The sequence below is a fragment of the Prionailurus viverrinus genome, chromosome X (assembly GCF_022837055.1).
Source record: "Prionailurus viverrinus isolate Anna chromosome X, UM_Priviv_1.0, whole genome shotgun sequence".
In the NCBI taxonomy this organism is placed as follows: domain Eukaryota; kingdom Metazoa; phylum Chordata; class Mammalia; order Carnivora; family Felidae; genus Prionailurus; species Prionailurus viverrinus.
Window position 1 is genome coordinate 70,315,978 of NC_062579.1, and position 22,681 is coordinate 70,338,658.

The 22,681-nt window shown below is 35.5% G+C and overlaps 1 protein-coding gene across 4 annotated transcripts in view; it reads left to right on the forward strand.

Moving 5' to 3' along the window:
• DIAPH2 (diaphanous related formin 2) overlaps positions 1-22,681 on the forward strand; it is a 984,211-nt gene that overhangs the window by 826,263 nt on the left and 135,267 nt on the right. The gene's annotated exons all lie outside the window — the stretch shown is intronic.

Consider the following 22,681-nt stretch of genomic DNA (forward strand, 5'->3'; position numbering starts at 1 on the left):
ACACCAGAACACAGCGGTGGTGGTGGCAGTGGCGGCGGCAGTGTTAGTGGTGGTAGTGGTAGTAGTGGTGGTGGTGGTGGTGGCGGCCAATTTAAATATTTTTAAAATGAGAAAGAACTTTAAAGACAGATTAGTTCTGCTCTATTTAAAAAAGAAACAAACAGACACACCTTAAGTATGCCTTTGTTGGATTCAGAGCACAGCCCAATATTTGATGTTCATAATTGTGTGAACCAACAATGATGTATTTTCTCTAGATTCTCTTTATATATGCAACAAAACGTATAATATATCTGTGAAACATTTCTATATAAATGGCTAAGGTAAAAAGGGTTGGTGTTTAAAATTTATAAACCCTCAGCTATAAGATCAGAATAAGAACCCTCAGAATAAGATCAACTTATTCTCTGAGATTTCTAGATAGTGGAGATCTTATTTTAGGTTTTTCTATTTTAAAATGAAATTGCTCGAAAGCTATGTGTCCTATTAAATTTTGCAATATTATTATATCTAAGCTTCCTCTCTTAAGTGTCCATAGCTATTTATTGAGGCATTATTCTCAGGTGCCCATGGATACAGATGTTTAAATGATTGCTATTCAAACATGAGGTTTTTGCTGTTTCATATTGCCTTTGTTAGTTGACCCTTGCTTTTTTTGGACTTTCACAAAGTAAGAGAAGAAATATTTATGTATTTCCCAACTGTTACAGATTATTAAAAGCAAATCATAAATTATTCAATCAATTTGGAAAGCTTCCTGAGAAAAAGTATACAACATAAGAAATACAGTATTTAGAAATCATATCTCCCTGCTAGTTGTGTTACAATTGAAGCACAGTTCCTACTCAGTCCTCTCCTCTTAAAAGTAAAATCACACAATAACAACAAAATAAATTCTAAAAGCAAATTCATTTCCTTGTGGAAGAATCTAAAATATTATATTCATCTTTTATGTATACAGTATTCTTGTAGCATTATTTGAATCTTCATTACTGCTTAGCAGTCTCCTTGTTCATTGTACACTGAATCACATGCCTTGGTAGTTGTTCTAGATTTCCTCTACTCTCCCCAATCCTTTAAACTAAAACCTACACCCTTCAATATCAGTAAATTATGTTCAAAGTTCCCTCAATTTCTTTCAGTATCCCTTCTTGAGACACACACTGTACTCTTCATCTTACTCTTCTTACGCCCTTCAGACTCATGTGTCATGAGTTATCCTATGTTTTTTTTTCTTCTTAATGTCTTGCTTTAAATTTATTTCTTTTTCCTACAAAAAGGCTTAGGTCTTTCTGCAGAGAAAGACAGATACCATATGTTTTCACTCTTATGTGGATCCTGAGAAACTTAACAGAAACCCATGGGGGAGGGGAAGAAAAAAGAAAGAGGTTAGAGTGGGAGAGAGCCAAAGCATAAGAGACTCTTAAAAACTGAGAACAAACTGAGGGTTGATGGGGGGTGGGAGGGAGGAGAGGGTGGGTGATGGGTATTGAGGAGGGCACCTTTCGGGATGAGCACTGAGTGTTGTATGGAAACTAATCTGACAATAAATTTCATATATTAAAAAAAATAAAAAGAAAAGAAAGCCTCAATGATAAATAAACCAAATAATAAATAAACAAAAAAAAATCTCCAAGCTACTATCTTATGTCTAGCTGGGGAAAAATGACATGGCCACACCAAAAAAGATACACACACACACACACACACTATATACATATAAACATATGTGTGTGTATGTGTGTGTGTATATATATATGTGTGTATATATGTGTGTGTGTGTATATGTGTGTATATATATATATATATATATATGTAAACAATGACACCCATAGATGAACATTATATGGCTACTGAGAACTTGCCTCTACTAATTAGCTGGTTTAATTGGAATTGCTTCATCTGATGTGAAGCCTTGATGATCAGCCAATACTTTTTAACCCTTACTCTTTATTGTGAAATTTTAAAATATATACAAAATAGAGTAATATAGTAAACCCAGCACCTAGCTTCAAAAATGATCAATTCCTGTTCAATTTTGTTCTATCTACTCCCACCCTTGGATATTTTCAAGTAATTCCTAGACATTACATTTTTTCATCTGTAAATATTCTATATGTATTCACAAAATATAAGGATTATTTCTAACATAACTAAGTAATATTATCATACATTATGAAAAATATTTCCTTACTAAAAAATATCTGGTGTTCACATTTCTTCATCTACTACTTCCCCAGCCCCCATTTTGAATCAGGAACTGAATAAGATCTGTTTATTTCTGTTATTCTCTTAAGTCTCTATTTGAAACTGTGACATTTGTCTTGTATTTAGTTATCAATTGCTATACATCAAATTACCCTGAAAACTTAGTGACTTAATATTATAAATACTTATCATCTTAAAGTTTCTGTGTGACAGGAATTTGGGAGCAGCTCAGTTGAATGATTCTGTCTCATTGTCCGTGGCAGTCAGAACTTTGTCCAGGGCTGCAGTCATCTGTGGGCTTGAATCTGCTTTCCAGTTTACTTCTGCACCATGTGAGCCTCTCTGGAGGGCTTTTTGAGTCTCCTACAACATGATATATGGGTTCCCCAAGTGTGAGTGATCTGAGAGAGAGAGCAAAGAGGAAGCCATAGTACTTTCCATGCCCTAGCTTGACAATGACATAACAACACATCTGTCATATTCTATTGGTCATACAGACTAACCCAGAAATAGTGTGGGAGAAAACTTCACCAGAGCATGAATACCAAGAGTTGAAGATAATTGGAGGGGTCATCTTGGAAGCTAGCTACTATACATCTTCATCTCTTTTTTTAATTTTAATTTTCAACTGTTAATTATGGAAGGAACCAGTTCATTTGTCTGATAGAGTTTGTATTTTTTATTATTGCATCCCAGTGGTGTTATCTACATATATCTTTACCTATCTCCCCATCCCACATATTTTCTATAAACTTAGATATAGAAGCTAAATCAGATTTGGGTTCCATGGTTTTAGCCAGACATCCTTATTGTTGGTGATGTGTTATTTTTATAATGGAGCACATGCTGGCTGGTTGACTCTTAGTGTATCAGCAGCCATTTATGATCATTGTCTGGATCCATTAATTCAAGAGTGATATTCTATCATACCTTCTTTTTAAAAAGCTATTTGTAATACTTCTATAAAAAGATATGTCCCCTCATCAGTTATTTGGTCTCATTCAGGTATATTTCATGTGGAGAAGACAGGGTGAATGCTTGATTCTTTCTCTTTGTTCATCAGTTTTCAAAATGATTTGTTGGTTCCCTAGAATCCCCCAAAAGTATCAAGTGAGGCCTGGAAACCATCATGGATATGCTGAAGCAGACTGTCTGGGGATGGACTCTAGGCGTGGGTATTTTGAAAAAGCTACTAAGTGATTCTGACTTACTCCTCTGTTAACTTCTACTGGTCTCCATTCCAAGAATCTGACTTAATAGGTTTAGGGTGGGGCCCAGGATTCTGGTTTTGTTTTCTTTTTATAATCTTGAGATAATTTTGTTGAGTTGACAAGTTTGGGGAACATAAGCTAGACTATACCTTTTCATATTTACTATGGCTATATGCATCTGTGCTATTCTTCCATGACCTGGGTATTGCACATTTGCCCTCCTACAAAAAACTATTACACTGAGAGTCTGCCTAGCATACACTCTGGAGTTAGAATGGTTGGGTCCAAATCTTGGTCTGCCACTTACTAGCTTTGTGATCTTGGGGAAGTTAATCACCTCTTTGTCTCACCTCTGGAAATAATACTAGGATTCACCTTATGGTTGTTTGGGGACTAAATGAGTTAACATTGGTAAAGTGCTTAGAACAGTGCTTGTAAGGATTTCTTAAGCACATAATAAAGCACAGTTCCCTCTGAGAGAGTTATCCCTGAATACTCGGTTAATAAAAGCTAGGCTTGGTAGTTATTATTATTATCCTTATTGTGTGAAATGGCATTTACTTATTTATTTATCTGCCGCCTTGTTTTATTTGACAATGTGTTTTGCACATTCTTTTATATGAGTGCATAGTTATCTTCCTATTACTTTTGTACTGCTGTCTAGTATTTTTTTAAACTGACATTTAATATGCCAGGCATGGTGGATTATATATTTTCTAGTTCACTTAATCTTCATATCAATATTTTAAGATTCAGAATATTATTCTTATTTTATATAAGGGAGCTGACTCCCTGAGAAGTTCAGTAAGTTGCCCAACATAATAAAGCTGATAAGTGATGGTATAGATATAACATATGTTAAAGAAACAGTGTAATGATTAGGAACACAGACTCTGGAGCTAAGCTCTCTGGGTTCAAATCCTGCCATTTCTGCTTCTCAGTTGTGCATCTTGGGCAAGTTACTTAACCTCTCTCTATTTCAATTTCCTTTTTTGTAAAATGAGCATGATAGAAATACCTACTTCATAGGTTGTTATGATAATTAAATGAATTAATACTTGCAAAGTGCCTAAAATGATGCCTAGTACACCATAAGCACTTTGTATACTAGCTATTACTGCTATTATTAATCATTAGCAATTAATTTTATTTGTTTTGGTTTACAGAAAAGGCAGAAGTTAAGAGGGAGAGATTGAAAGTGTTCTTAAGGAAGGGAATAAACATAGGAACATTAACTTTCAGGAGGAGACAAAAAGGAGAACTGTTTCTACCACAAAGATGGACAAGATAGAAGATAATTGATGTCTAGGTGAAGGCAAATGATGAAACTCAGGAGACAGACTCATTCTTACAAGGTAGAAGGCAAGATCATCCTTTAGGAATGAGAAAAGGAGGGTAGAATTGGAAGCCTGTAGAAACAAGGGGAGTTTGAACACACTTGAGTAAGCCAGGAAGCACACAATAGACATGGCCATGTTAAGTTTTGTTAGTAATCAATCATAGCTCGATTACCTGAGGCTAAGGAAACTAATGTCTAGGGGAGCAGGTTCCCATATTATTTGAAGGGTAGATCAGCATCCTAGTGAGGCCAGCAAGTTTGGGCATGGTTGAGTGGGATGGTTACGACGATAAAGTAGAAGTGAAGGTGCATTGAGCAGGCAATCAGGAGACTTGGATTCATTTTCCAATTCTGCTATCACCTATCAAATAGGTCACTTAACCTCTGCATCTCAGTTATTTCCCTTATGAAATGAGAGAGCTACATTAGATTATCTCTAACATCCCTTCTAATTCCAGAATATGTGACCCTAAGGGGCTGATTCTAGAGGCTAGCTGTAGGATAAAGCAGTCAATTGAAATGCCAAAAGTAGGAAAGTGATGAAAAGGCTCAGGGAGGTTGGGATGCAGGTTCAATGAAAGTGAAGGTAGATGAGGAGACTCATGATAGTCAGGCTCAATCTCAGTCTTTTCCATCTTTAAAATTTGTATCTGTGTTCAAAAAATTTTAAGATGAGTTTGTCCATTTTTGTAGCAGATATCGTGGATATTGTGAAATTAATAGGCAATGTTTGACAAAAAAGTAAATATTATTTGAGTTCTCATATTTAAAATATTCATTAACACATCAAAAATAGTTTACTTATAGGGATTTATTTTTCTGCTTTTAAGCAGAAGATAACAAAAGGATTTTATGTTTTCCTGTGCCCATAATAATACTACACTTTGGAGTATCTAACTAGGTTGCTTGAACATGCTGTTACAGAACTGGTTAATCATAATTCAGTAGGTTCTTGGCTTCCAAGTTGCCTGTTGACAATCCTGAAGAAAGTAGATGGAACTAATTAGCACTCAGAATTATAAAATGGGAAGAATTAAATAAAGCAGCTTCAATATTAAACTCAGACCCCTATGAAGATATTCCCTTTAGTTATGGGGATTTTGAAATGATGGACAGGCTAAACCAAAACTCATAATCCTATTACGGTCTCCTACACCCACCTAATAAACTTCGAGAGCTGTTTCCTTAGAGTATGGGATATTGCCATCTTCCTCTAGGCTTTCCTGTATACAGCTTATAAATTCTTTACTGTTCCCACTAAATACTTTGTTATTTAAAATAGTGTAAAAAGAGAGTATGTAAGTATATATACATATTGATCCATTTTGACTGTAATAATACCATTGGCCTCTAGAGAACTTCAGATTATTAATAATTTCAGAGGAAATATTTTTAAGAAAAAAGTTCCAGGCTTAGCTGTAATGAGGCATTTGAAAAGGAGGAAGGGATATGTTTGTGTACATAATGAAAATATTGAACCTTTGGGATGTTATAAGCCATGGTGTACTAATAAATGATTTTTTCATTTCAGTGTTCCAGCAGACATATTTGTACCCTTGATGTACCCTTGCAAAATGCCTTTAGCTCACATTTCCTTTTAAATATTTCTACCTCCTGACATTTGATACTAGGGGTGAGGGTACAACAGGGTGAGTCTGATGGAGAAACGAGAGCAGTAGTAAAAAGCAGACAAATTGGTGGTTTAGAATAATCAGCCCATTTTTAGCTGAGCTGTGCAGTTCATATGAATTAATTAACCGCTTACAAGCATTTGTCTCACAATCCTAATTCTCATTCAGTTCAATGAGTTTTATAATTATCATTTAACTAAATAGCACGAAAAACTGTTTATATCTTGACACTAAGGGAGCTTTGTAGAATTCTCTTCCTATAAATCATCTGAACTTGTTTACAATTTGCAGTAGTCTTATTTTTCTTCTAGTTTGTGCTCAGGTTGCTGTTTTGCTGTTTTAGAAAATATTTTCAGGGTACAAATTACGGAACATGCTTTAAAGTTTGGTTTGCCTTCTAAGGGTAAAGGACCTCAGTAAAGAATATTTTCACATTTTCATTGGGGGAATGTAGGCTTAAACTATTATCTGTCATGTTAAACAATTAATCCAATGGTGCTAAATGGATATAGAATGATTAATTACTCATTCTTAAGACCTGTGTTATTTAGTTTCTGGTGATAAGATGGTGATAAAGCACCCAAAAAGAGAGAAATGAGACTATTGTATTGACGATGCTGAAAAACATTATGAAAACACTAGGAAAATATGTTTGTGATGAGAGGCATATGGGCCATCCCCCACTGCTGCTGCCTTGTATATGTAATTACTTTTTCTTTTCATATAAAAATTAAGGTGATGATATTAATAAGTATTTTACTTAAATGTGTCTTTGTTGATTACAAGGAACAAAAAGGTATTTTTTAAATTGAAGAATAATTGACATACAATACTGTATTAGTTTCAGGTGTATAACTGATTGGATATTTATATTATTATGAAGTGATCACCTTGGGAAGTCTAGTTACCATCCGTCACCATATAAACTTGTTACAACATAATTGACTATATTTCCTATGCTGTATATTACATCCCTGTGACTTATTTATTTCATAACCAGAAGCTATATAAATTGAGCTTATTGAACAGCTACAGAGAAGCTCATGGGAATTCAGGATAGGCAATATCCTACATCTAGATCTAGATGCCTGAAAATGGGAACTTCGTTCCACATTCAGATTGTCTCTGGAATGCCCCACAACACGAGTTCATGGGCCTTTTTTATTTTATTTATTTTTTTTAATTTTTTTCAACGTTTTTTATTTATTTTTGGGACAGAGAGAGACAGAGCATGAACGGGGGAGGGGCAGAGAGAGAGGGAGACACAGAATCGGAAACAGGCTCCAGGCTCCGAGCCATCAGCCCAGAGCCTGACGCGGGGCTCGAACTCACGGACCGCGAGATCGTGACCTGGCTGAAGTCGGACGCTTAACCGACTGCGCCACCCAGGCGCCCCATGGGCCTTTTTAAAAGGGTACTTTGCTTCTCTTGTGCTTGGAGGGAGACTCTACTTATCCTGGTCTAACTGCTCCTTCTAGCTCTGACAAGAACTGTTGGTTCCAATTCCACATTCCAGTCAGAGGAGCGTTATTTTGTTGTTCTCCCCCAATCACACTTTTGTTTTGTTTTGTTTTGCATTAGGGCCTAGGATAGCTGCCCTTTAGGTCAGATTACTGTCCAGGTTCAATTAGCTGTTACTATTTAGGTGATATGGTAACTAATATAATTCTCACAACAATCCTATGGGATGGGTGAAGTACTATTATTCCTTTTATAGAGGGGGAAAATGAGGCAAGGAGAGGTTAAGTAACATTTCCAAGGTCATGTAGCTTCAGGGTCTGTGCCCTGAACCGGCGTATTCTACTGATAGGAGCTATTTGCTGAGTTATAAGATGTAGTTTCTAGTCCTTGACCTGCTACTATGTGAATGACTTGGGGGAAATCACTTAATCTCCCTGGGCATAGAACCATTCCATGAACAGTTTAAAAATTATTTTTCTAATTTTTTTATTAAAAAGCTAAAGGAGGACATAGAAGCCCAATAATACATTGTGTTCAGGCTTCTTTAGTTAAAGGAATAGAAATCAAACTGGCTTGAAATAAGTGGGATTTATTCAAGGACATGATAGACAACCTTTTGGACATCCAAGGATAGGAAATAGCAGTCAGACCATAGAGTGCCATGGACTGGAAACAAAACTGGAAAGTTAGAAATACAAGCTTCTTTCTCTACCCTTCCTTGCTCTCACTCATCTCTGTCTCCTCTTTTTCTCTATCAGTTTCCTTAGTTTAAACATGACTGCCATAGTTGTGATAAAGCATGACCTTTACTTCAAGTGCTAATCTTTACATGACATTGGCCTATTTGAGTTCACATTCTTGTAACAGAATCTAACTGGAACAGTCTCATGTTTGGATTTGTTCCCTTGAGTCAGGTGTCCAAAGTGTTTCAATCAACCAGGGCAGGAATAAGATCACATGGTTCATGGGATTGCTACCTCTTCCAGGAACTATATGGAAGAACATATTCTCTGAGGAAGAAGTATAGGAAAGGACAAACAAATGGACAGATATTTGCTATACCCATAAGTCTAGTCTTATAACACTGTTTTAAATATATTGTGTATTTCTCCATAGATCACTACTTTGGCTACATAGATAATTTTTCCATGTAATAAGCACTTTGCTGTATACCAGGTACTTTACTAGGAGTATATTAGGTGCTGGGCCTCTATGTCCTTATCTGTAAAATGAACGAAATGTCCAACTTTACAGTTCTGGACACACACATTTGTGTATTTATTTATATTTTAATGAAAATATTGCTCTTACTACTAACCTAACAAGAATTTATTTATCCAAATAAATGTTCTTCAGAGTGCCATGATTTGAGCTAAATGAGAAATTCAATATCATTTCTTTATAGTTGCACCTAGTTTTTAACCAAACATTAGTATTACACAGCTTAATTACCAAGCTTATCTATTCTATTTGACTCTGAAATACTCGTCCAAAATTCAGGTCTACTATAAAATATCAAAGAATTGCTTTCATTGAAACTATGTAAAAGAATGTGAGGCTGACTCTAAATACATCCCAAAGAGGCACTTCACATATATCTCACACAGTGATAGAATCAAGCAATGATTCTTTAACTTCCACAGCAACCACATTGATGAGACAAGATCTCATTTGCCAAGACATGTAGGTTATTTAAAAAGTCATTGACATTACTTATAGTATCAAAATAATAGGAAAGTATAAAAAATACAAATGCCCAGTTCAATCTATAGTTAACCAGTTATGTGGCTTAAAAAATAATTTGGTTGGATCCTTTCCTGAAGTGTTAAAAAGAATTCTATCTCCCATTTACTGCTCTAACCCATGATCAGTATGTTTTTCTTATTCTCACGTAGAAAAAAAAAAACAGATTGAAATGCTTTGAACACACCAAAAACTAAGTAGATGAATTTAGAGCTTTTAGAACAATGAAAACACCACCCTGCCATAGATCTCTCCCTGAACCAGCCAATTTCATTAATCCTTGTTTGTTGTTGTTGTTGCTTCACTGTAGTTATGCAGAATCAGTGCTGCTAGTAAAGGCAAGAGCTCCAGAGAGGGTGGAGTTGATGTTCAACAAAGTAGATTTACCAAATCTGTTAGTATGCGCCTGGTTTCATGTTGGTGTTAGACACTATCTTATTGTGATGGCTGTGTAGCTTGAATGTGTGTGTGTGTGTGTGTGTGTCTGTGTGTCTGTGTGTCTGTGTGTGTAGGTATGTTTGAACGTATTTCTGCTGACAAGCTCAAAATCATGGGGTTATTATATATGCTTTATTTAAGAAGTGATTTGAGAAAAGTGTATATATTTTTTTCTCTTTCTGTGGATTAAAGTATCTTAATTTCTCTCTTTTTAAAGTCTGTCTAGATTAGTCATTCAGATTTCTAAGAGGAATGGAAGACAATTTCAAACCTAAAATTAGCATTCTATTTAAGCAGTATAATCTCATGAACACATCCTTTTTTCTAAGGCTGAGAACAAAAAATGTTTTACTAAATTTAAGGATAACTGATATGAAAAGTCCATCATAAAAGTGATTTCAGAAGTTTAAAATGTTAATCACAACTTTCATACTCTAAAACCCCACGTTCCTCATTTAATTCCAAGAAGGTAAGTCACTTGTTATTTCTAGAAAACTATGAATAGTTACACTAATTTATTTTTGTTGTTGTTACACAAAGATTTTTTTTTTAATTTTTTTTTCAACGTTTATTTATTTTTGGGACAGAGAGAGACAGAGCATGAACGGGGGAGGGGCAGAGAGAGAGGGAGACACAGAATCGGAAATAGGCTCCAGGCTCTGAGCCATCAGCCCAGAGCCTGACGCGGGGCTGGAACTCCCGGACGGCGAGATCGTGACCTGGCTGAAGTCGGACGCTTAACCGACTGCGCCACCCAGGCGCCCCCACAAAGATTTTTTTAAGTTTATTTATTTTGAGAGAGAGAGAGACAGAGAAAGAGAGAATGCATGGAAAGGGCAGAGAGAGAGTGAGAGAGAGAGAATCCCAAGGAGGCTCTGCACTGTCAGCATGGAACCCTATGCAGGGCTCAAACTCAAGAACCATGAGACCATGACCTGAGCTGAAATCAAGAGTTGGACAGTTAACCAAGTGAGCCACCCAGGTGCCCCTATTATACAAAGATTTGAAATCAATGCATGGTCTTCCTTCTTTCTAATAGAGACTAATATACTGGTTTCCACACTTTTCCTGTGGAATTATACTTTAAGACCTAAGATACAGTAGAAATATCCTTCTAAGTGACCCAGGGACTACTTTTGTACAGGACATATTTTTGGTGTTAAAGTCCTGACTCATTCCTGTCCTGGCCTTCTGTCTCATCTTCCCTGTTCTACATTTATAAGCTGGCTTTAATGCGTAGGGAAGAAACATATCAAATAACTGTAAAATGAATAGATTTTTTAAAAGTTGAACATAACTTTAAAATATATTTCACAGTCTACAGAGAAATAATATTTATATTTATGTCTGTCTGGTGTTTTCAGATACCATAATTTACCGCTTTGGAAAATCCTAGCAAAAACCATGTATTTAACATGGGAGTACACAATTATATGCTTAATCTAAACCTACAACAATGTGATTGGACCTGATTTGTAGAGCAACTATAAAAGCTGAAAAATTATCTTGACAACATTCCTGCCGGGATTGGCCTTCAGTAAATGTTTGTGGTGGTATTTGGAGGTCATTGCCAATCTAATAGATCACTATGGCTTAGGAGATGATGCCTACAGTAAAACTTGAGTTCACTGCTTATCAGGGAATAATTGAAGCCTCCCAAACTGAAGGTTCATTAGGTCAGTCTGTAAGAGCCCTCAATCAGACCAAGTTGGCAGGGGAATACTTTTTTTAAAATTTTTTTAATGTTTATTTATTTTTGAGACAGAGAGAGACAGAGCATGAACGGGGGAGGGTCAGAGAGAGGGAGACACAGATCTGAAACAGGCTCCAGGCTCTGAGCTGTCAGCACAGAGCCTGACGCGGGGCTCGAACTCACAGACCGCGAGATCATGACCTGAGCCGAAGTCAGCCGCTTAACCGACTGAGCCACCCAGGCTCCCCAGGGGAATACTTTAAAAAAAAAAAAATAGAGGCAAAATTTTCCCACTTAAGATTTTCCCACATTATATTCCTACTGCCATTACATTGTCCACACCAGGAAGTAGAATACTAGGCCATTATAAAGTTCCTAATGTCAGCCACTGGCCACTGTCACTTAAGATCATGGCTGCTGCTATCCTCTCTATAATCATCATCATCACCTAGGGTGATTTTCAGGAGAGAATGGTTATCAAAGTAAACAAGACTCTAAGGAAGATAGGAACTTGTGTCATATTCATTAGTGCCAGTATCTTACCACAGTGATACACATAGAAGGTTCTCAGTTGTGTGTTGATCTTAACACCAAGGACAGAAACTATTGTGTGACTTTAGCCTACATATGGCTTTTACCACCCCATTTTCCATCCCTTTTGGTCTAACAGAATTTGAAAAAACTATTTCTTCCATATTTTCAATACATATTGTTTTATATTTAGCAAGCCTATGTTATTTGAGTTTGATTTTGGTATATCTATGTTGAGATAAAAAGAATATTTCAAAGGACTTTTTAAAAAAATAGATTACTGTAAAGGAAACCAAGAAGGTTTGAATATGTAATTTATTAGTTTTTTAAAGAATTGTTTGTTATGTTGAAGTAATCTCTATACCCAATGTGGAGTTTGAACTCACAACCTTGAGATCAGGAGTTGCATGCTCTATCAACTGAGCCAGCCAGGCACCCCTGAAGTTTATTAGGTTTTGTCTGTACATTTAATTTAACACTACATGTTAGTTAATATTTATTAGCAATTTAGATGATTGTGCTACTGAGATTATATCCATGTGGCAAATCACAACAAAGGCAATATGTTGTGCATACCTGTCATAACTTGAACAGATGACAGAGGCACAATTTACCTCATCAAATATGCAAGATGCCCTGGTGGGGATTAACAAAAGAAATAGTTCAACTAAGAAAATGGCAGGTTGATGATGGCATGGCAGGATCTAATTATTAGCATCACAAATATAATGTGAATATATAATAAATTATATAGTTTTTAATCAGCACCAAATTAAGCTTGAGTTGTATTTATAAATCTATGTTCATGCCTAATATTTAGAATTAATTTGTCAAACAATACCCTTCTCAGAATTGAGATTTAGAAAATCTATTCCGTTATACATAAGTTGATTTTATTTCCAGGGGGCATCCATTAGGACAGACATCATGAAAAGGCCACAGACCAAAAGTTGATTCCCTGGCTGACACCTGGAAGAAAAATAATGTTTAATGGAGTAGACTGTCTAAATCCCTGTTTTTAGAAGAGTGCACATTCATGAATATGTATTCATTGCTGAATTCAACAGATTCTAATAGTGAAGGACATTTGTATCATAAAAAGTAGCATTTATTCATTCACTTACTACTTTCCAAAGAAAGGAGCAAGAAAGCAGCTTTGGATGGAATGCTGGCAATAACTAGTTCATTCATTTATCGTGTGACATATTCATCATGGCCTGTATAATAACCAATGAAATAAAAATGTGTTTTGTGTATAATCTATAGTCTAATATTTATTCGGAGCCAATATTAAAAATGTACTACTCGTGATTTTGTCTTATTCAGAGTTCTGGGCTCAGTACGATACCTATTCATTTGCACATTTCAAAGAATTTTTGTTTTTATTTTGTCTTTTCTGTGATGGTAAATCATCCTTGTGCAACAAGGGCTAATCCAAGATCAGCTACATAAATGGCCTGAGTGCTATTTTAAACAAGATTGGGTGATTATACAATATGACTTTTTTAAAGAAAGTCAAATGCCAGGGGCACCTGGGTGGCTCAGTCGGTTAAGCGGCTGACTTTGGCTCAGGTCATGATCTCCCAGTTGGTGAGTTTGAGCCCCACATTGGGCTCTGTGCTGGCAGCTCAGAGTCTGGAGCCTGCTTCAGATTCTGTTTCCCTTTCTTTCTGTGCCCCTCCCCAGCTTGTGCTCTTTCTATCTCTCAAAAAATGAATAAACTTAAAAAAAAGTCAAATGCCAAAGTTTCCAGTAGAAACAAGATATTCATTTCAACCAGCTGTCCTACTTTCTATGTAGGCACTGAACTAGGTGACATGTAACCATCTACTACATCTTAACAACATTCCTGAACATTGGGTTTTGTTTTCCCAAGGAAAAGGAGGAAGAATGGAGGATTCAAGAAGTTAAGTTGGTTGGCAAAGGTCACAGGTAGTGAGCAGTTGAATCAGAATCTGCACACTGGTTTGTCTGATTCCAAACTGTATGCTCTGTTATTTCCTTACAATCATGTCTTTCACTTGGGGGTTCATTCAAAAGATTTATAGGATCAATCATATTTTCTTTTGTAACACTCCTAAAAACACTTGTAGCTGAATTTTTAGTTCTTGCCTCAAATAAGACTAGTAACAGCACTACATTTTAAAAGAATGAGTGATTAATTTGTGTACATCTTCATTGGAATACTTTTAAGAGTTTTCAAATCAGACAGTTGAAAATTCACACTGTGGTCTAGACATTATTGATCCTGTGCCATCTCATGCAGGTAGATATAAATCCTTTCCTTAAAGATCTCTGGTGAAAAACACTCCAGGTGTTTCCATGGTAATTTACCTTACTCAAAAAGGCTTATAAATAGGTGTATGCACATTGTTAGGGCCAATAACATAATGCCCAGTTCCAGTGAATCAAGCCAATAAAGTAATAATCTTTTCTAAAATTATAATCTTCAAAGGGTCCCTGGAAATTACTTATAGGAAGTTTATGTGATTTTGCCATTTCTCTGGGAAAGGCAGTTAAGTCTGAACTTTTAAGTGAGCAGGCCTTGAGTGGGTCACAAGAAGATTTTTATTTTGTGTTTGGAATCCCTTTATACTTTAAATCACAGATCTCTACCTTAAATGTAAATGAATGGAATGTTGAAAATTGACATAACTTAAAAAATTATCACAGTTGTTTTCAGGTAGCTTTACTCTTCAATTTAAATATCCTATACTGTAACTGGTTGCTTGTTTGTCCTTTTAAAAAGACTATGAGCAATTGGAGGGCAAGAATTATGTCTTATTTATCACAGGATCTCTAGTATTTAGCATAATTCTTAACACAGAAGTGATCAATAATTATTGAATAACTGAATTCATTTCTCCAATTGATACTGCTTACACTGGCCTTTCTCATACTTTCCCACAAAGGCATCCTGCTAAATTACTGCTGTTTCTCTATCTTGGTTCATATTATTTCTTTTACCTGGAGTTATCTTTCCTTCTCTTCTTCACCTAAATAAACCCAACTAGTTCTTCCTGGTACAATTAGGTGATACATGAGTCCTGGTCTGACTATTCTAGCTATCACAATCCTGTCCCCCATATTCACACTCATTTAGCCCCTTTGGGCATCCCAGACACTTTAGCCCTTTATTATATTATTTGCCAGATTTTTTAATGTTTTTTACCTTGTCTCTCCAACCATTATGAAATGTGCCCAAGTTTTACACTATTTTCTCTCCCCTTCATAATGACCTAAGCAGAGTCTAGACCAGGAGATGCCAAACTGTGGCCTCCAGGCCAAATCTGGTCCATATGCTAAGAATGATTTTTACATCTTTAAATGATTGAAAACAATCACAACAATATTTTGTGATGTGAAAACTAAATGAAATTTAAATTTCCATAAATAAAGCTTTCTGGAACATAGTCGTGTTCATTCATTTATGTATTATCTGTGGCTCCTTTGAGACTACTACAGCAGGGTTGAGTACTTGTGACAGAGACCCTATGGCCCAAAAAACACAGAAATACTACCTGACCCTTTACAGAAAAAGTTTGCCAACTGCTGGACTAGGCCAACAATGAGTACTTGTTGGTTAAATAATCCAATACCTTATGACTATTCCACTATGAAACAAGATATTCTGCAAGGACTGGTGATTATGTAATCTTACCTTAAATAAAGAAAAATAATAATAAAAGCAACCCTTGGAGCAGAAATAATTCTTATCTTTTAGTTGGTGAGGTACAAAAAAAATCCCTTTTCTCCATCTGTGGTAAACTGACTTAGTGCCCTTAACAGTTTGAAACCTTCTCAACATGTCCAGAACCTCTTCCTGTGGAGATTCTTAAGAACAGGATAGGTGATTATCATTCTGGGATGGACTGGATAACCACTGGATAACCACAAGTATTGTACAGATCAATGATTCCTGGAATTTCCTCTATCTGTAAGTGTTGCTTTATTAAAAATGAGAAAATTGATTTGTGAAAATAAAGTCTTCTCATCTCCTAAAACTCCTTTACTCTCCTTTGTCAAGACCCACTTTTGGTTTAATCTAGTTCTTTTAATTAAATAGAAAATAATTAAAGTTCACAGAATTTAAATCCAGCAGGTTTGATTTAGTGATAAAAATCTGTGGTTTGTCAGCTTTTCAAAGCATAAACCTGGCGTCAGTCTTATCTGACAGGTAGTCAGCCTAGCAGGTCCGAGAATGAAAACCAGAACACCTCATCTTTTAAGGCATGACTTGCTATTTATCTTCTGAGGCATAATTTACTATTGCCATAGAGAAAATAAGTAGGGTTAAAGAAGTATTAAAGGCCCCGGTTTGCTTCAGCACAATTAATTCGTTTAGCATGCAATTGTCAGTGACTAGCCCTACAAGGTGCATAGGTATATTTCAAATAAGGGAGGGGCTATCCTGCAAACATAGCTTATTTGACTAATGTAAATTAGTCTTTTACTCACTGAATATGTAAAGCATGTAAATTTAGCCCTGATGTCAAAATGTAGCTCTGTGCCATTAGTTTCTGCAGCAGACAAGGCCTACTGCTGCCTCCTGTACTGCATTTTCAGAGAGGTAATGCGAATGACAGCTTGAGCAATTGCCTTAATGAGCCAGAAAGGTGTTCTCTCTTATTTGCATTAAGCTAGAGTCATCTGAAATAGAGATCATCTGTGGATATTACAGAGTGAAAAAAGACATGGGTTATCTTATTAATATGTTTCTCCAGACATGTTAAGAACGAACCATCAATCAGTCATTTGCCAAGAAAGTGGCTTGTTGTCCGTGTTATCTAGGTGATATGCCATTTGAAATGTGAGTTTTAGATTCTGATTACCATGCTAGCCAAGTAAATATATTTGTCAAGCTGCATCTCTTGGTCATCTCAGGGAAGGTTGTAGGGTTTCCCAAATTGATCACAAAATAGCATTAGTATTGTAAGCCTAAAGTGAACAATAAGACCCATTGAAAAAAAAAACAAAAGAACACTGTATATGAGTCATCAGGAAGATGTTAGAAATCCACCCACATGCTCCATATTACATGTAAAATACAGCTCAATTGCAGCTTTACTTTGTGTTGTTAGAACCAAACACATTAATACTTAAGATAAATGTCCTGTTATCTGAGTCGTTCATTCTAAGTGACATGTTCATGTTTTCTTACTAATTTCAATCTGTTAGAGGTAATTCACATCACATTGACATAAAGACTGAGAAAGTCATGTTCAAATTTTGGTTTAAGTAATGAAATATATACCTGTAATTCACTATGGTATTTTGGTTATAAAATGTAGCTATACTTTTCACATGGCATCAAGAGAAGTAATGGTTTAACACATTAATATTGTAAAAGTACACATTTATACTTAAACCACTCCACTTAGCCAAGGATTTGCATAAACTGGCCAAGTTCAGCTTGGGTTTGTAATAGCAGTGAAATAGCAAAGGTATAACCACTGCAAGCTAAAGTTTCTTTCTGTCACCATGGTATACAATCTATATCTACATCTTGCCTAATCCTAATTAAATTGTATGTCTCCTGGGTCTGAAGATGGAAAGTCTGAAGTTCAACTAATATTTAAGAACTTAAAGTACTTTTCTACAGAACTTGTACTGTGCGATACAACCTCATAAAAAAAACTGGGTTGTAGATTTTTTTCATTGAATGAGGAGTATATTTTAAAAACATATCTTTTTCAGATTAAATAATTCATTGTGGTAGAAAGAAAAAATTAGGCAAGTGAATCATCTCTATAGTTTTCAGAAGGTGAATCAAATAATCACTAAAATGAAGTACATGTACTTCAAGTATCATGTGAAATAATATTTCCCTATAGATGCCTTATTGAAATCTCACATTGATTTATGGGTGTGTTTGACCCCTGAAGTAAAGTGTGGGGAGTATTATAGAATTTAGATTTAATGCTTAGGTAATGGGGTACTTTTCCAGTTACAGACTTTCACGAAGTTTCCAATGAAATGACTCTGAGAAGTTCCTCATCTCAGTTACATCATAAATGACAAAACCTCAGCTTTCTAGGCATAAGTCAGTGATAAGTGGAAGGGTGACTCTTCTAGTTAGTTACTTATTTGTGGAATTTCCCAAAGTTAACTTGTATCATAACCTTCTTGCAAGGAGAAATATTTCATGAGAATCTTATGGTGTTGCCACAATTGTGTAACAATCCCCAAGAAGCGCAATGTGTATACACTTAAAGCATTCATTTCATAAAGCTTACTGCTAGTAAAACCAAAAATTCTGTTTCACACTTATAAACTCCTGGAGATGGTAATTATAATGCATTATTTGTCAAATTTCATGTTTTTTTTTAAATCCCAAAGAAAATGTGACATTCTACTATGTCTTTGAATCTGATTATGTAAATTTGGTTGTCTATAACACATTATTTAGTTTCTCTCCAGCTCTGTTTTCAAGCTGATGATGCTAAAATTTGTGTTAATTCACATCTAGGCATATAGGTGTATTTGAAATCACCTAATTTGAAATTGCCGTTCTTAGAGTTAGCTCTAAGAAATATCATTATGTAAAGAATATTTTGAATGAAATATTGAATACATTAATAGAAACAGTTAATTTTTCAATTCATCCCCAAATAGTAGGCTTGGAAAGTGATGCTTTTCTACTTTAATTTTAAATCTTGTACATCTTATGGGCAAGAAGCAAGCTTATCCCTATATTAGGCAAGGTAGATTAAATACTAGTTCTATTAATTCGGAGAAACTAGATTCATTTGATGATGATTTAATTCTGGTTAAAAAAAATAATAAGGAGATTCTTGGTTCCTTTCTATAATTTCCTATCTTTTTCCCCCAGTTGTTTTCTTGTTTTGTTAAATCGACAGGTTATGATTGAATGCCTTGGGACCTCATTGTTCTTTAAATCCTGTCATTGGTTGTTTTTAATTCCATTCCTGGTAGCCATATTTAAAATACCAAACTTTTTCTGTAAAAAAAGAAAGGAAAGAAGAATTTTGATTTGCAAAGTGACTTTCAAGATATTCTGATTGGTTGTATTTGAGAAGGCAATGCACTCCTTTCTTTTCCCTTCAAAATCAGGTATACTACATATTTCCTTTCTGAAACAGGAAAGAAAAAAAACATGTACTACAGCTCTCTTATCTCTGGAAAATGTGTAATTCCTGAGTCCTTACTTTTGGCCTCTACCTTCCTTGGAGGCTACTTCTCTCTGATTAGTTTGTGGTCATCAGAAAAGTATTACAGGCTGAGAGTATGTCTTACCTTTCTACTGGAAAGGCATTGTCTACCCCATACATTTGAAACTTGAGCTAAATCCATGCCCCAGGAAAAGAAAAGCCAGGAAGTCATTTTGCTTTCTGGGAGTTTTCAGAGATCAGGGCAAAGAAGAGAAGGGAAAGCCTTGGCATCTATTCCAGAATTAACCTTGATTGCTAAACTTCAATCTAATCTCTCTATGATACATCATCAACATTCTGAGTGTACCTCGTACATGAAAGCCAAATTCTGGCAGTTGCAGGGTTTATTTAAAAATTGTGCCCTTTGCCTGGGTGGCGCGGTCGGTTAAGCGACCCAGTTTGTGGTAATTCATTACAACAGCCATAGGAAACTAGTACAGAATGTTTGGACACCAGCCTAGAGAGAGCCCCCAAGGGATACAGCTCTGGACTGGATCACTCATAGATTATAACCACTGTAGGATATGTACTTTTAGCTTAGGACATCTTTATAAATCATAATGGAAATTGACTACTAAGATTTCTTTTGGAGCAACCCAGATTTCCCTAAGAGATTAGGAACTATCTTATAAAAGCTCTAATCAGCCTGAACTAGAATCCTATTTGTTGTAGATATTACTCATCCCTTGAAAGCCTCCATTGACCCAGCATTTCATACCCACAAGCTGCAAAAAGACTATTCCTTAGAGTTACCATCCACTTATTGATGTACCTTTTTCTGTCTTATACAGGTATCCTTTGTTTTTAGTTAGCCATTTATATAGTTAGATACGAAAGATCTTTGAGCTCGAAAATGATTTTTTGAAGGATGAATGCTGAATAAATCCCATTTAATGTGTATTTGCACATTGGGAATAATCTCTCTCCCACTCTCTACCTGTGAAAACCTCATCCATTCCTCCACCATGCATAGCTCAGATCTCATCTACCTCATGAAGGTGCTATCGACCACCCTATTTTGAAGTAATCAGCTTTCCATAATTACATAATTTATGCTGTGTAATTCCATTGATGCTTAGCAAATAGCACTCTTTATTATAGTTTTTTTTTATATCTGTGTGGCTCATCTCCTACACTAGGTTGATCATAAAGGATGGAAATTATAATTCATGCTCTTTTGTATTTCTACCCTGCACCTGCAATACACAAAGAGCACATCATGAAGTATGTTGTGATAAGTATTTTTCAATTATGGTGGACTAATTATGACAGAATCAACAATTTAATTCAGCAATTAACTGGTTCTAAGCGTAGTCTTACACAACTCATCATTATTTGAATAAATCAAGAGAATCTATTCTAAAACTCTGGCACAGAATTTCTGGTTAATAGTGGTTAGTGTAATTTATTCTCTTGCCTGTTATTTTCAAGTTAATGTTATTGCTTTGAACTCATTTTTAAAAACAGTATTTATAAATATAATTTGTAGAAGTATGGTATAGGTGGCCAATGAAAAGAATTGCTGCCAGTTTCAGGAAAGAAACAATAGTTCACTTGAAATTGCAGACCTCTTCACAAAAGTAATGGATTAACAACCACATACAGCATTATGAAAGCTAGTTATAGTTTGCTTAAACCAGTCTCGCTCTTTATGGCATTCTCGATATTTTTAAACAGCTAAGATATGATAACATTTTAAAAATTAAAGTATTTCACATAACCAAGAGCATGATATGAAATGAGCAACATTAAGCACAAAACAGTTGAAGCTTCAAATACTAGAACAGGCAAGAATTTTAAACAGCCCAAATGAATAAGGATGTAATACTGTTGGTTTTCTTCAGATGCAGTAATAATCTGGCTCAGAGGTTAGCAGGAAGAGATTTTATAGCAGTAATGGCTTCCAGTACCATTTTTCTCTTATGACTTTGACTTACAAAGGTGAAGCTATTATTTGAAGATTTGATACAATGCAGCTGCAGACAGCAGGAGGTAGAATTTTGCCAAAAGGCTGAACCCTCTCAAACATCTATGAGAGAGGGAGAGTTGGAGAGGGAAAGACTGGGAGAAATAGAGAGAGAAAAGGAGGAGGGGAGGGAAGAACCACAAAAAAAGATTTACATTACCAATGACAAATCAAAGCTGAAAATTTGCCATGCCTGTTGTCATTCATTGCCATTCATATGTAGAAAGCAGACTGCTATGATAATTGATTTGATGGTCCAGCTTGAGTGGAAGCACTTCTGGGCATAGCAGGCCTCAGAGATGCCAAAACAGAAGAAAAGGTGGGAATGAAATAATGCACTACTTTCTCCTCAGAGGCATGTGGCCTAGTTTTTAAGAACAGAAAAAAACATGCTCTGGGTTAGAGAGAGTAGAATGGGGAGAAAACCTAAAGAACTTAGTAATAAATACAAAAATGACCATATAGCTCTAGTCAGATAAAAATAGGCATTAAAACAGAGACAATGAAAGGACATATTTTACTGACAAGTGAATAATAGGGGAGCATGGTGGAAATAATCTGATTTTTAACGGATTCTGTCCTTGGGAATACCCTTTATTTTATTTTATTTTATTTTATTTTATTTTTTATTTTTTTGCTGTTCTTTTGTGCAGGGACAAAAGTGATTCTTTTTCTAAAAAAAACTTTTTAATTTTTTAAGCTTTTCAAACTAGATTAATAGTTCAGAAGGAGAAAAAGAAAACAACAGTTGAGACCAAAAAGCTGTATATGTGTGTAGATTATTTAAACATTATTGAATTTATTTCCATGAAGCAAAAGGTAATAATGAAGCTTTGTCCTTAGATTTGTGAGTGGAGGGTGGTGTTCAAGCATTGCTTCCTGCTGATATGAATAAGTTAGGAGACTAAAGTGCCAGTTGAAGGAGGGAAAAGAAAGAGAGAGAGATTTTTTCTTTTTTTAAGTACTGAATTCCCTGCTTGACCTCTTAATCACAACCAACAATTGGATTTTGTGCCCTGTCATCAACTTAAGGGCCTAAACAAAACCGGATAAGAGACATGGCTATCAAAACACAAATTTTAATCAGAACCTGTTTGTCTTTTGAGGGAAATGTTATTCATGTTTAAAGGTATCTCAATAGTTCGTTTGCTTTCTCTCTTTTCTTGCCTATCACTGTCCTACCTTCATTTCTCCTTTCATCTTCTCCTACTTACCTATGTATAGGCCTTTACTTAAACTTACAGAGAACGCCTGTTGCCTGGCCTCACTGAATCAGACCAGATCTGTT